Source organism: Channa argus, chromosome 9, assembly GCF_033026475.1.
Source record: "Channa argus isolate prfri chromosome 9, Channa argus male v1.0, whole genome shotgun sequence".
Lineage (NCBI taxonomy): Eukaryota > Metazoa > Chordata > Actinopteri > Anabantiformes > Channidae > Channa > Channa argus.
Window position 1 is genome coordinate 11,835,166 of NC_090205.1, and position 16,837 is coordinate 11,852,002.

The following is a 16,837-nucleotide window of genomic DNA, read 5'->3' on the forward strand; positions in this document are numbered from 1 at the left end:
GATAAAGGTGCAGCTGTCTGGGCACTGCAAGGCTATCGTGATGCTAAAGCCTGATACTTCTGCTGTAAATACAGCCGTGTGGAAAGGTCAAGCCCGGCAGACCCCATCATCACCAGTGGACTGTTAATCATTAAGGCCGCAGTAACCAATTGGACTGGAATTTCTCTGGGTCATCCAAGATCCAACATGATCCTCTAGAAGAACATCACTGCACTGCTTGTCAAACTGGTTGATATGGATCCCACCAACTGTCTTATGCAGTGTCATAATAAAGGTCTCCAATGGGCAATTAGAAGTACTGTACACATTCATTTTACGCTCCCACTGAGGGAATAGGGCATAATTACAGCTTAGCAAGTGTACAGCAGTCTATTTGAGTCTATCATGTACAGTATTTAATTTATTATTCACTAATGTACATGAGATGCATCAAATAAAATTTGGGGAACTATGCTTATTTGCTTTGTTGATGTAAGCACCAACAGTAAGCAGCAGTTTATTTACAGTTAATGCTGATGCTTAAAAACTTTTTAATGCCTAATTTAAAAATACTTTTTTTAATGAGCTTTAGAAATGTTACCTTTCATCAGAGCCAGGCTAGCTCTTTCCTCCATTAGTCCCCAGAATTAAGCTGAACTGAGCTTAACACCTGCTTTAGCCTGCACAGAAATTAGCAAATCAGTCTTTTTTATCTAACTAGGCAAGAAAGGTAATAAATACGTTTCACAGTTTTATGGAGCTGTTTCTTTGACATGCAATTTGGAATTTATTTGCAATACTTACTATTTATTAATTATTGCAAATTAATTAAATGGTGTGGATAAAACAGTACAATTGACATTATGTGGAGATGATTCAGACATTCACTGTAAAAGGCTGATGCTCATTGGTTAACATTCTCCTTCTGTCCACCCATGCAAACCTGTTAATTGGAGCCTATTTTCAGATGCATTTGGACAGGGGCATGGGGACCTACACGTGGACAACTCATGAGGACACAACAAAAAAATGTAGCCCTTTCAATGGAAAAAACATAAATTGTTCTGAAAAGGTTAAAACTTAGAGTTTAACTATAGTTTGACCCTTTTGCCAAATTTAAACACCTGTCTCCTGAATACATTTCTTTGCTTTGTCACCTGACGTTAAATTTGTGACCATGATTAAAATCCTCTTGTACTCATTTTCACTCTTTCTTCACTAGGTGGCATTACACTGATGTTAGTCTATATGTTATGCAGCAAATCCTCAATCATTTAATCCTGGTGTTGTGTTCCCAGGCCTCTAAATCCCTGCAGAGATTAATGGGATGTTTCATCACTTTATTTAGATGCTGAAGTTTCTCTTGTGTCTTTGTTCCTTTTGCGTACATGACCTCGTCGCACACACTGTACATACTTATACAATCACACAGACAACCCACCTGACACCACCACACACATATTTAATATAGATAATATAGCCAATAATATAGAGAATTTTCAAGGTAGAGCATGGAGGATCCTCGTAACAAATCATTTCTCAGCTTGGATCTAACATTAATGTCTATATTAATGTCTATATTTTGTGAACTGGTTAGAAATACATGAACATGAACTCTTCAAATCACATCTCTGTAAAAAAAACACCTCTTGTAAATTAGATTCAGTAAAATGCCCTAGTCTTAATAACTTGGCTGTTTCTCTCGTGCTTTTATTCATGTGGAGGGTAAAAGACTGACTGCTGCAGTCTCATCTGACTTTACTTATCTGGACAACAACCGGGCCCCTCTGTCTCTGGCTCCATTTATCTTACTAATTCTGTCTGTTGCAAAGCAAGGACAGCTGTCAGGGTGGCAGCTAGTACCAAGTCCCTATGTCCCAGAATACAGATCCAAAAGAGCTGTGTGGAAAGGAAAGATCGAGGCTGGGGGTGTGGCGGTAACTGTGCCCAGTAGTCCTGACTTTGTAATGCTGTTAGACTTTTAGTTATTTTACTGTTCTAACAACACAGGCCTGTTGGTTTGGTGGATAGATGAAAGCGAAACACCTTTAGATTGATTTGCAACTAGTGGGCACGTATACTGTATATATGAGAAAGTGCAAAGACATGTGCACAAATCAGCTATGATAGTGACATACATTGTGGGGAATTACAAGCCTTTGTTTGTACAGTATGTAGTCAATGTGCTTCACTTGTCATGCATTTCCGAAATATCTGCTGTTTATGACTAATATAAAGCAGCAACCGATTTTTATTTATTTCCATTTATTTTACATCTTTATAACATTTAAAAGATAATAAGTTTTAATTATAATAATTATTTTCCATCAGTATGTCTGTCCGTCCGTCCATCCATCCATCCATCCGTCCATCCAACCCTTTTTTATATGGAACTTTGATGAGATCAGCTGCCTTGAAGACCATGCAGTGCCAGTGGGGTCATGTGAAGATACTGTGTGATTTTCATTATGGGTCTGAAAGGATTTCTTTCAACAATCCGAACAGAGGACATTCAAAGTCCAAGCATGTTTCTCGAAAATTCTCTAACCTAATTATGCCCAACAAGTTGTGCTACAAAGATCTACTATTGTTTAAATAAAACCTTTTAATTGTGTTCAGTTAAACTGAAAACATGAATGTTTATTTATTAGGCAACTGTTTTACTGATACATAATATATTAATAACGAACAATGTAGGTGCAATCAAACAGTTTTACCAGTTACCAGACACCCCTATTTGTATACGAAATAAGGTAGCCTACAGGTAAACGAAAAAGAAAAATGTTACCGTTCTCTAACCTGTTTGATTACAACCATAACCCTGGTCAAAATGAGTCAAGCATGTGTAAATAAAATGACTTATATTTCTGCATGACAAAACATGGACAAATGTTTGAGTGCATTTTATTTAACCAAGTTATCTATTATGTGTAATAACCTGCTACAAAATGACCAGCAGCTGTTGCATTAATACGGGGAACCTAAAATGCTTTGCACAGAAAGAACCAGAACATCTGTCAAACTCATCTGTATGTAGACTTTTTTAAGACTAGGTAAACATTGGGTCCAATACAGACAAAAATGCTGCACAGGCCAGAGGATTCTATGGATTATACATGTAGCCATGTCAAGTCTAGATATGTCACCTGCTTGATTGAATCTACAATTGCCTTAAAGGTAAGAGTGTCAACTAAATGTTACTTTATCTTAATTTAATGACGGGATTTAACAATTTAAGCAGATTGCATCTGTCAGTCCAGTGTGATTTAGTTATTACCCTATTAGATGCAACAGAAACTTTATTGACTCACTTTCAATTTAATATTTATGATTGACAGACTTTTATGTATTTTCTTAGAGTGAGAGCATTTTATCTTTATTTAACACTCGGCTTAAAAAAATTGCAATCATCTGGGCTGCAATAAAACATTTAATTGACAATATCTGTATCAATATGCACAGTAAAAATGTAATTATAGATGTGTGCATTTCTGTACAGAATATACATACTCTCGTTACAACATATTCTAAAAACTTTTATAAGAATAAGTTGACATTTCATGAAATGTATTTGCTTTCAGGCTGAGAGCATGATCAGAGCATTAGTACGATTGTCATGTCTGTACATTAAATATGAGGCTACAGTTGTCAGATAACTTAACAGGAAGGCGGGGAACATGGGGAAACAGGCAGCCTGGCACCGAGCAAGTAACAGAATGAGTCTAAAAAGTGGCCCTTGCCAAGAAATAGACACATTCCCTCCAATAAAACTACAAAATGTTGCTAGTCTTTGAAGATGAAGGAACAAGACGTGACATCCAAATTTAGACATGCTGCCAGGTGGATCTTTGACATCCAATTTTACACGTACTACCAGCTGGACCTTTGGACAAAGCCACGGTAGCTGTTTGGTTACATGCTCAATATTCAGTGCACAGATGTAAGATCTTCCCACCTAAAGGGGCCAGTATCCTCTGTCAAGACTGCTTGTGTGGAAGGTTACAGAAACCCCCTTCCAGCCCATGTCTAACAACTTTTTCCATACATTTCTATAACTTTCTCAGCTGTGCAGAGAGAAAGGATTTATGTTTTAAACTTCTTTCTTTAGCTTTTTCTTTTACTCTTCTCTCCTATTTTATTTTGACACAACTACTTCTGTCACTTGTGTGAACAATATGTCACTAAGTCACATAGTCATATTACACATAGTGACGGGCAATGGGAAATATATATATATATGTTTGTGTGTATATATACCATATACACACACACATATTTACACACCCCTCTGTCCGTGACACACGGTTGGACCACCTATAATTTTGATTTCCAATGTGGCCAGACAACAACCATTTAAACATTTATGTATGATTCACGTCTGATCAAGATTACTTAACCCTCTCAAAAGCATCATTCATAAGCAAATAAAATCAAATCAATTTATTTTCCGAGCACATGCAGTTTGGAGACAACATGTATGACAACACAACAAAAACACATATGACCCTACCGTGTTTAGCGTATATTTGATCTACATTTATGCTTTATGCTTTACATTTCACTGGGGTTAGGGTCCAAAGAATACCAAACATAGCATAGAAGCCACTGGTTCATCACATACATCATCACTTGCAGTCAGGTGGACTTAAAGATGCACGTCTTTCTGCCAAAATAAACATCTGCTTTCATCAGTGCTGTAACTATAGCTCTGCTCCACTGCAGGGCTCTCAGCAGTCAGTCAGTGGGATGATTTGGTGAATGGAAGACATCCTGGTTATAGCCGTCATCAGCAGTAGCTGATACAGTGTTGACAACTTATGCTTCTCAGTTAATAAGTCAAGCTCTCGTTGGACCTAAGAGAAAGAAAAACCTATGAATGATAAACCATTCCAACTATTGTTCACTTTTCTTTGAATCAAGCACACTGCTGTTATTCTTATATACAGTACCACTAACACACAACCAGATTTCTAAGTTGTTAAATGCAATTCAACCATGAATTCTACAAGTATGCATCTCAGCTCTTTCCAATTACATTAAACAGGCTTAATGTTAGAATATATTAGTAAGCATGTGCATGTACTTATTCATTGAACCGCTTTCTAATTAAATTGATTTGTTTGGGTATGAAAGTCATTCTCCGTTTGGAACGAGAGTGGGTGCGGCTGTCCAGTAGGTTGGTTATTTTAACATCCTGACAATATGACTCGGTGAGGGCTGACATGTGAGACCTGCACGTTTGATTTAGCTGTTCTGGTGTGGATGCGCTGCCCCCTTGTGATAGGATATTAATTTATTTAACACTTTACCAGCTACATCTCTGTGAAAAAAAGTGTTTTTAGCTGATACAATATATATCAGATTTTTATTAAGAAATGAAAGAATTCCCCTCAAACTATTTTCAATTTTAGTTTTAGATCCAGACATATATACACCTAAAAGCTTTTATGGAGCAACACTTTAGGCTATTATTCCCCTCTCCAGTGTAGGAATAAAGATTAGACAGGTGGAGGCGCTGTGGATCAAGGAACAAGTGAATAATTTAGCATAGGTAAACTATCTTAGCTGAACTATTAAATGGATGAAAACTACATGAGACATTAACAAATTCATATATTAAACAGGGGCTATTTTATGATTCATTCTGTTATTGCTAATTGTAGATGAAAGAGTGGTTTGCATTACTCAGATAACAAGGATATGATGTGATGCTCTGGTTTAAGTTCAAATGTATTTTTAGACATTATATCATAAGCCTGTCACATTTAGAAAATGTGAGGACAGGCCAAAAAAAAAAGGATCTATAACTCAGAATTCCACATTTTATCTTAAATGATTCCAAAAGTTTCAATGTTTGAGAGAAAAACACATTTTGATACTACTTGGCTTTTTCTGCGTCTGAGTATTTCATTTGACTACTTCATTCGTTATGCTTGCAGACTATAACTCACTTTACCCACCATGTGAATCCCTTCCTTAAGGGTATTTTTCTATTTGTTTGTTGAATTGACATTATTTGTGATTATAAATGTTTTTAACAATGCACTTTTGTAAAATCTCTCTTGCTCTCTCTCTCTCTCTCTCTCTCTCTCTCTCTCTCTCTTCATATTTATTTATTTATTTATACAGAAATTGTACTTCTATTTGATCCTTGGTTTATAAAAGCTTGTAATGTATATTACACTCAAGTTTTATTGGGTTACTTCCTATACAGACATCTACACTTCCTTTTGTGGGTGTGACAGATTTTCTGTGTGGATAAAGTTGATGTTGTCTTTAGTCAATATCTACCAGCTATATTATGTAAAGTGCAGAACATTTAAAATCAGACCAAATTTTGAAATAAGTCTTGAGGCAAATTTTGGACCCAGGAAACAGCAAGTGAGAAAACAACCATGTGTATTTAGTATCTAAATATAGTCATTTTATAAAAGTAACAGTAATATAATATAATTGTACATAGGTTTTTTTCTTCTTCATCTTCTTATTATTATTGTTATTAAATGCATTACATTAACAGTTGTAAATAACTATTATTAGACCTATCATTTATTTCATTTGTTGTCATTTTCTATTTATTTGAATATTTATTTATGATTTTGTAGAAACTCGATTTATGCTTTCTTGAATAATGAAAACAAACTGCCTTTAGAAAAAATAAGCTTTACGTCTCACTTTATCAATTACTGTAGATTATACGTTTTCTGTTAATGAATTTCATAGATGAGATGTTGACTAAGGGAGAGCATCAAATCAAGCACATTTAAAAAAATCTCTTCTGTTGTAAAACCATTAGAAACCAGTGAAAAAAATTATATAAAGCAGATTTCTTATTGTCATCAGCAAGGGGCGATGTATTCCCCAAGAGTTTGTCCCTTTTCCTTTGGCGTTGTCCTGTACCAGCCCCGGTGTTGGTGACGTCACCAACGAGACCGGCGAACAAGGTAACCCAACACAACAAAGTAACACCGGAAATGTATGTGTGTTCCTTCAAAATTCAACTGTCTTTCGCTTCAGGAGCCAATTTAAAATTCATGCGTTAAAAAATAGTGTTAATACAAAATCAAATAACGAGATTAAGACGTCAAAGCAAAACACAAATTTATCGTCTACGTGGATTTCTTTTTTTAAATTTAACAAATCAAGTGCTGCTTGTAATTTTTTTGTAAACCAAAAAAGTGGCATTTTGTTGGTGCATATATATTCATAGTATAATAAAAAATTATCTTAAAACCAATTATCCTGTGGGTTGCTATATCCGGGTAAACACTGTGTGAGGTATAAATCTTTTCTGATCTGTGATAGAAAACATCAGACTAGAAATCAGATTTATTGGCCAAATATGCTTGCACATGCAAAGGATTTGACTCCTAATTCCTAAGAGTTGCCAAAGTACCTACACACAGTACTTAGAAAGATACACAGTGACACATACAAGCATGATCAAAGCAGTACAATACAAGAAGACACAACATATTGCTATTATAGTACAAGCGGGAGGGAAGAAAGGAAGACTATGTGTGTGGTTATGTAAATGATGAATGAAGTAAAAAGATTTGTGATGACTTCTGTACGGAAAGTGTTTTTAGAATTGCTTATGCTCAGCTGTTAGCCTCAATTTGGGTTGTAGCCCGTGGCTTCAGTCTGTTCCCCAAACTTTGTTTTATTTTGAAAGTTGACAGCGGAAGTTATCTGCTCCTCCGCCTTAGCTTGGCAGCAGGGCTTGAGGTGGAGGCAGTCAGCCTGCGACAGAAAAACAAGCGAGGATAGGTTGAACTGCTCGTTGCCAGTCCATGCTTTAAATGAGAGAAAAATAGTGAAACCCGAGGATATGTGAATCTTTGTAAAAGCTCATTTTTGTCGCTTTGACGCGAGCTCAGTTACTTCGTGCCTGCTACGCTAGTTTTCCATTTGGCGTGTTGAGCGTGCTGTCGCCGTTTGCCGAACCCTCACCGGAGTGAACACTAAGGTAAGATCCCCGCAGACGAGCCGTGGAACTTGGTGCTTTTGGACGGGCTACTTCAGCCACCCAGGCGCTCTCTAAATGCCTTTTCACGTCTGTCCGTTTTCCTCGTGAAAATGTTTAATCTGAAAAGTCGTAAAAGTTGGGACAGAAATTGCGGCTCGCTCGTGTCACTTTCTAGAATTAACGCTGTCTCTTTGTCCAGTCAGATGTGGTTTGTTGTCTAAATGCTGTGCTAGAACCTCTCTTTCCTGGATCTGTGCTGGTTTTGATTAGGCGCCACATTCTGTATAGATTTACTTTTTTATTCTTGCTATGAAAACAAGATGTTTTAAATGTTTTCCATTTACCCATTTGTAATATTTGCACGGGGCCACTTGTGAAAGGCCTGTAAGCGCAGGCTACTGTAGCAGTCCACAAGCAGGTCCTTGGACGTTTTCCACAATTTTCCACAGCAGTTTTTATTTTACGTATTAAAAAAAAACGTTTTACGTTGCTAGAGAGCATGTCTTTGACTTTTGTATATATGTCGTTAAAAACGTAGCAGCTTACACAATGGACCATTTTCCAAAACACCATAGATGGGGGATTGGTGCCACATGCCGATCTTGTCAATGTTTCTAGTGGCTTTTGATGGTAACTGCACCATGCAGCCGATACATGATTGGGTAAACTGTCCAATTTTCCTTATCTGAATTAGCTGCACATGTATTACACACAACTATATATATCACAAATATTTATTATATATTTTTGAGCTGACATGAAGGTTTCTTTTTCTACCTGCTATGTTGTGAGTGTAATCACACATTGGTTTGTAGTGGAGGGGCATTCACATGGCACACCTATTGTGCAGTCACACCCTCTCTTAAGGGAACCACTGTAACACTGTCTAGTTCCAAGTTTGCTTAGCAATGACAGGTATGTGGAAAGTGCAATAATAGGCTGATGAGCCTGTATTACAGAAACTTCCTATCTTACATCATATGCCAGCAACCCTCAAGGCAGAAAAAATATGTCTCGAAGTTTTGCCAAGTTTACAATTTAAGCATTCATTTGAGCCAAGCTAAAACTAGAAGAGTTGCAGCTCACTGGGGAATAAAAGCAGATATTATGCTCTTTGTTCCCCTACATTTAGGGGAAAGCAAAAGTTAGCAGATATTTTGTATATTAAGATTAGTCCTCTAAGTATGAATAGAGGACTTTTACCTGTGTTTTTGCAGTGATACATTTCTTTAAAGGATAAATACATGATTATTTCTTCTGTCACTGTCATCTGTCAGCTCTAAGTGTGAAAAGTCAACATACTGTAGTATGCAGGCTATTGTTTGGTTTTAGAAGTTTTCTAGACAAAACGGGTAACCTATAATATAATTGTTACATTCATGGACTGATTATTAGTTGGAGGGCTACAGTGAGCCATTATGCAATTTAATGCAATCCAATACAGTGGCTCTACTATGTGTTTATTATTGAGGTCAAAGTGGTTAGTGGAGTCGTGCTGGAGTTCATTCTAAGAAGAGGTTGTTCTAATGTTTGGCCACCATGTTTAAAATGAATGATTTGTAAGATGCATTCACTGGCCACTTTATTAGGTACACCTAGCTAGTACCAGGTTGAACCCCTTTTGCCTTCAGAACTGCCTTAATTCTTACTGCCAAAGACTCAACGAGGTACTAGAAACATTCCCTAGAGATTTTAATCTATGTTGACATGATAGCATCTGACAGTTGCGGCTACATATTCATGATGCAAATCTCCCATTCCTCCACATCCCAAAGGTGTGCTATTGGATAACCAATGGTGACTGTGCAGGCCATTTGAGTATAGTGAACTCATTGTCATGTTCAAGAAACCAAATCATGATGATTTTAGTTTTTTGACATGGTGCATTATCCTGCTGGTATTAGCCACCAGACAGGTAAACTGTGGTCATAAAGGGATAGATATGGTCAGCAGCAATACTCAGGTCGATGGTGGTATTTAAACAATGCTTACTACTACTACCAAGTGGTCCAAAGTGTGCCAAGAAAATACATTACAACACATTTATGCCAAATTCTGATCCTATCATTCGAATATAATAGCAGAAATCCAGACTCATTAGACAAGGCAGTTATTTTTTAATACTCTCTTGTCCAAGTTCGGTGAGCCCCCATGAGTTGTAGCCACCAGGGTTCACCAAACAGTTTCCTGTTATTAGCTGAGAGGATTGGCACCTAGTGTGATCCTCCGCTTCTGTAGCCCGTCTGCTTCAATGTTTGATGTGCTGTGTGTTCAGAAATGCTCTTCTGCATACCTCAGCTGTAACAAGTGAATGTTTGAGTTACTGTTGCCTTTCCATGAGCTCAAACCAGTCTGGCATTTCTCCTTTGACCTCTGGCATCAAGAAGGCACTTGTACCCTGCCGCTTACTGGATAGTTTCTCTTTCTCAGATCATTGTCTGTAAACCTTAGAGGTGGGTGTGCAAAATCCCAGTAGATCAGCAGTTTCTGAAATACTCAGACCAGTCTGTCTGGCACCACCAATAATGCCACTTGAATCACCTTTCTTCGCCATTCTGATGCTTGTTTTGAATTTCAGCAGATCAGCATGACCATATCTACATGCCTACTGTAAATGTATTGAGTTTCAGCCATGTAATGTAGATATTTGCATTAATGTGTAGTGTAACAGGTGTACCTAATAAAGAGATGTGTGACTTTATTTGTATATTTTAATGTCAACTATTTGCTAGTTACTTCTTGTAAATATTAAGACACCAGAAAATGCCTGTCATGACACAGACTCAGCGCTCTAAGCACAAATGTCACGTAGTTGACATGAATGGTTACATCGTGCATATCTGCAGTATTCCACAGGCTTTTTCGTCATTATTTGAGGCCCTGGGTGGATTTTTCTTGAATCTCAAGGCGGAATTATACTTCTTTGTCTATACACATAAGCGATACACATACTTATGTAGAGAAGGGAATTATGGGTAATCAAAGGCCACAAAGGACCTGGTGAGCACACCTAAATCTCAACAACGCATTGTGTGGAGATGTAGATTAAACACGCTGATTAGATAATGAGTCAGGATTGAAATGGGAATAATATGGAAAAGTAGAATGTAAAAAGAAACTTTTTTCATATTGTCTACATGTTGATTTGGCTTAGTTTTTTTTTTTTTTTTTTTTTTTTTTTTATCCCGGATTCCTTTCCTGATGCAATCCTCCACCTTTTCTACCGGGCTTGGGACCGGAACAGCACTGCAACGGATGGGCTGTTCAGGGTTCAGTGTCTTGCCCAGACATGTGGTCAGGAAGAGCGGGGCGCGAACCTCCGACCCTATGGTCGGTAGGCGGCCACTCTATTGTTGTACTGCTGCTTTATTCAGTTTTAAGTGTATTCATTTTGTTTTCACTGTGTGATTATAAAAGGCTGTACTGTACAGAATGCAGCAGGTTCCCACTTGAGTGTTTTGAAATGTGTATTTCAACTTTTAATTTTTTTTCAACTTTTAATTTTTTTTCAAAGGACAGGACATTGCAGTTCTCTTTGTGCTCTATCAAATACATCACATCCTCATCTGAGCATTGAATGCAGAAAACAAGGGAACTCCAGAGGCTTCACATACTTTCTCTTGGCATTGAAATTCAGTTCAGTAGACTTCAGCAGAGAATCCTGCCAAAGAACCATTCCTGCAGGGGCCTGGAAAAAGTTAATCATGTCTTATTTATTTTATTGTTGAAATCTGCATTTTATTTATTATTTTATGTAACCTTTATTTAACCTGGAAAGTCTCATTGAGATTTCCAGATCTCTTTTTCGAGGGAGTCCTGGCCAAAATGGCAGCAGCAAACACGACTCGCACACAAGACACTATGTGAAATAAATCTTTTTTAAGAGAAAAAAGATTTTTGAGTTTTAAAAACAAGAGCATTTGATTTCTGTTTCCGAATTATTTCTTAGTTTTCAGCAAATTGAGGTTTGTTAAATACAACAGTGCCCTCTTGTGGACGCGTAGTCTACCTTGCAAGAAATACGCGAGAACAAATCTGAGCGTAGGCCTGTGTCGACATTCCCGTGTATCAATGGAGAAGCGTAATTCCCCCTTCATGCTACAGCTAGCTTGAGAATTTATTTTGAGCAACATTTTTTCCCCAAAACTTTAAAAACTTTCTGGTTCTAGATTTTGCATGTTTCTGATTTGCTGGTTTGCTTTTTCTATGAATATTTATATATTTATTGTTTCTTGGATTATTGTTTGGACAAATAAAGACATTTTAAAACATTGGCTTGGGCTTTAGCACTCTGTGACATTTTCACTACTTCCTGATTTTTATTTATTTTTATTTATTTACAGACTGTATAATTACTGAGAACATAATTGCCACAGAAATTAACAATTAAAAATAGCTGTTAGTTGCAGGCTTACAGTTGATGTGCGCTAAATTCACAGCTTACAAACCTTTGGGCCTCAGAGGACACAGAGGAACCTTCTTCTAAATGAGTCACTGTTAACTGCCTTCCTTATCCTTAAAGAGACTAAAACTAATGGAGCATTCAGGCATTCCCTTGTTAATTAACAAGGTAATAAAAAAAAAATAATCTAATTTTAGAAGTTTAGAAATCCAAGAAGTTACCCTTTTTAAAATCTTAAATTTTAACTGCAGTACTACAGCAGATAATGTGGCAGGATTTTAAAATGTTTACAGTTATGGTTTTTATTTCAACAGCATTGAATATTGGTAAAGAGTAGTCCAGATTAAAGATAAATATATTCACATAATGCCATAATGTGAACAGGTAGTCACAGAAACCTACATGTAATAATTAACAGCATATCCACGCTGATAAAATAAAAAAAAATAAAAAAAAAAATAAAAATTGATTGAAAATGATTAAAAGGACATATTTATCTTCAACTGACGACCACATGGAAACAGGCTGATAAATAAAAGGGAGTCTTATGATAGTTTAACATTTCTTCAGTTTTATATAAACATTATGAATCTACCGATACCTGCATACTAGGTTTTACTGGTTTGAGAAATTTGAATAAGAGACTGAATATCTTGTCTTTTGTTGATTTACAGTGAGACACAAACTTTTATTTTGAGGCACATCTTTCTTCTGTCTTCTTTATATTTGATTGCACAGTTACAAAATCAGACTAATTTTTCTGCTTGTCTCAACACAAAAAGGATTAAGTGGCGCACAGAGCATACACAGTGTTTGGTTTTTCTTCATTGTAGATGCAGGAGTTGCTGGGGGAAAAGACTTTATTTAAAGGATTTGTACGGATTAGTATTTTCAAGATTCAAGTTTTATGATTCATATTGCATAGGAAATTGAACTGTAAATGGAGTTATGCCCCTTAATTAATTAAATTATGTTTTAGATTTAGGAAAGTCTTCTTACATACACATTCTATCCTTTGATATATAGTATGCAGAGAGATCATGTTTTTACTTCTGTCTGTACATTCTAAATTGAATGGCACAACTTTCAAAGCATTTGATAATTGGATGTCAGTGTTTATGACATAATAGTGTATAGTTTCTTTGAGGCTTTGTAAAATTTTCTACACTCACAGTTTTCTCGAGCAGGGTAAAACATGCAGTGGATAGAGATCAATGTCGAAACTGGTATTTTGGCTTTGTCTCCCTCTGGAACTCCTCCTGTCAGTAAGGATGTGATAAGACAAAATAATAAGGTCAGACACAGATGGGCACTCATGAAGGGCATCAAGTTTGTATGTGAGTGCATAAATGGCTGTCCCATTGTCATTTTAAAGCAGAGGGTGCACAGTGACCATTGGACAGTATGTGTATTAATGTATTTTGTCAATTGTATGTTTTTATTTCTAGAGCCATTCACTGATAAGCCACAACATTAAACCACTGACAGGCAGAGTCAGTAACAATAATTATCTTGTTACATGGCATAGTAGGGATGTATTAAACAGAATTAGCTTATAGAATAAACTAATGGAAAATGGTGCTGGCTGTGATTGGCAGTAATACACATGCATTGCAGTCCCTGTGTATGGGTTTGTTGGTTGGAGTGCTCGTGCTGACTTCTGTCTACTACTGAAAACAGCTACAATGGGCATATGAGTGTAGGAACTAGACTCTCAGAGCAAGAAGAATGCCTGATATTGAGAGATAACCCTTTGTCTATAATGTCACTAATGTCACACCTTTTTTTTTTTTTTTCTATACATTTTTTATTATTTTAGCTGCTTTTTCAGTTATAGCTCATGAAGGTGCTGGAATAAGTGAGAGGCAGGGTACACCCTGGACAGGTCGCCAATCTATATCAGGGTCAACATAGAGGGACGTATACAGACGGACATTCACATCTACGGCCAACAAACATGAAATTGGGCACTGAATTCAAGCGGATTTTAACACCTGATGACGCTGGACTCGGGCGATCTCCCTCTTTGGAGTTTGGCAATAAACCAAACTACCCAGAGGAAACCTATGCAAACTCGACACCTTCGTTTTTTGAAGACTTTATTTTCTGCTTCAGTAGTTTTGGGTTTCAGTTATCTGTCTGAGGCTGTTCTTTTGTTTCTTTAGTTTGTCCTTTCTTGACTCCTATTCCTTTACTCTATCATCACCTCCTTTCTCCACCACTCAGCTTGAGTTCCTAATTCAAGCCCGACAACTGAACTAATAGTCTGTTGGCTCCAAGTGTCCCTGTGTCACCACTGGGCACCGGGCCTAATCCTTTTCTGGGACACTGAGGGGGAGACCATGAAGGGAAGGAAAGGAAGGGAGAGAGTGTGAGGGAGGAAGGGGAGGGAACTGAGAGTAAGGCTAGATATAGTACAGTATCTCAGCTCATTTGGTTCACAAAGCCACAGCTGCAAGCTTTGGAATCTGTGCATGATGGTGTCAAAGCCTAAGAAGACATGGGAGGGGATCATAGGAATTCAAAAATCTGAAACACGATGAAAAAGGAAACCTAAATATAGGGGAATAAGTGACATACAATTTTAAAAACAAAGAATAGCAGCAGATTTCTACAGGTAACTGTAAGGTTTGAGCTGTAAACTGTCTGTTTTTAAATTCATCAAGGACACAAGATATTCGATAAATATTCTTTTGTAAAATTGCTTTGCTGATTCTCAGTCTGATTATCCCATTCTCATCAGGGAAATGAGATTATATATTCATAAACAGACTGAGAACTGCTCATTAAATGGCAATCAAGGGTCAGCGGCTCCCCCTCAGCATCCCTAAGTGTGCATGAGGCTCATGTTACAGAGCAGAAAATTGGTACTTTGCGCCATGAACAAAGACAGGCGAGGTGAAGCCCAACACTTCTTAGTAAAACAGTGTGAAATTGGGACAAAAGTTCAGGATCTTGGGTGCCTCAACATTACACATAGTCACACTCTAATATAAAAGATTAGAGCTTAACAATTAGTTGCTTAATCAGAGAAAATCTGTAATTAAATATTTTTAAAATGTTTTTACTGTTGATCACTTTTTTTTTGTCAAAAATGGCAGATGCACTGGGTCGAGCTTCTAATTTTAAATATGATAATGAAACCTTTTAAAAGTACAAACTAATATTAATTTGCAGAGGCTTTGTTAAACTGATAATATTAGAGAAAGTCCATGGAAGCAACACTGGGACACGGTGGAGCAATCTGCTGTTGGAAATCCTTAGAATCCTAGCTAACTGTGAAAGCTATTGTCAACACTTTTTCGCAATAGGTGAAAATATTATTTAGCTGCATCCCTCAAAAATATCAGTATTAACAGATGAAGAGATTACGTGTTCCTCTCACATGCCTGCTTTTTGTTCAGATGGTTTTTGCTGTCTAATAACTTGTGAAATGAACAGAAGGCTGTAGTTCATTCATCACTAGAGTTTTCGTGACTTGTGAACTTGTGAGTTATGCTACTGTTTGTTACTTTGTTCTATAATGTTGTTTTCTGCAAAGGCTTCAGGGGGGCTTCATGCTCTAATGATTTAATTAAGTGGACGTCCCCCTTTGGCTGTACTAATTCACAAACAGGCAGTATGCAGACAAACATTGAGTTATCTCACCCAGAGCACAATTGCTTTGCTTATCTGTATTTCACAGAATGATCCACATTCCAATTTCCGCTTAAAGCATTACAGCCCACATTACATCCATTCCTGTGAGGTTCAGCCTCATTTACAGTCTCTCACCATTCCTGTGGATGCACCAACGCTTTAGTAAACATTATCATTCAAGTTTGTTAAGGGATTTCCCTAATGAGCAAATGAATAAATCTTTGCAGATACTGTTCACTTTTTGACCTATGCCCCAGTTACTTTGAATTAAACAAATCTTTTAATTTCATATATCACAGATATTTTACAGATATTTTACATATATCACAGATCAGAGCTTAGATAAGTTTAGATTCCTTTTTATTGTCATTGTACAGAGTACATGTATAAGCTAATAAAATGCCACTAATATCTGCCCAGGAGAATTATTCACATGTAAAGTGCATGTGCATGAACTATAGTTCAGTGGAGTACAGTGATAGTTGCGAGACATACATTTGCTACCTATAAGGTAAAAATAATGGTGAGTTCTATGCAGTATAAAATGTACCTGCCAATCAACAATCAGTGTTTGGACAAACATTTGTGTGATTAGTGTGTAGCACATGTTAAATTTTATGTATGAGGTGTTCAGGGACAGTACAGCATGTAGGTCATATGTGATATGGGGACACCAGGAGCCCAATAGGCTATACAGTCAACTCACAATTTAGTTTGGGGAAGACAATTTTAAACACTAAATCAGTTGGCTTGTCATAATACTTACGTTACTGACTTTTCATACAATATTTGGAATTTAAGGCCCCTGAAAACTAATGAAACGTCTTAAATATTTCTCTGTAGCTCAA

The 16,837-nt window shown here is 36.9% G+C and overlaps 1 protein-coding gene across 2 annotated transcripts in view; it reads left to right on the forward strand.

The window, feature by feature from the left end:
- Nucleotides 1-7,683: 7,683 nt before the first annotated feature.
- nck2a (NCK adaptor protein 2a) overlaps nt 7,684-16,837 on the forward strand; it is a 32,435-nt gene continuing 23,281 nt past the window's right edge. For both annotated transcript variants that reach the window (XR_010915147.1, XM_067515335.1), the window contains exon 1: nt 7,684-7,948. The gene's annotated coding sequence lies outside the window, so the exon portion shown is untranslated. The remainder of the gene's footprint in view (nt 7,949-16,837) is intronic.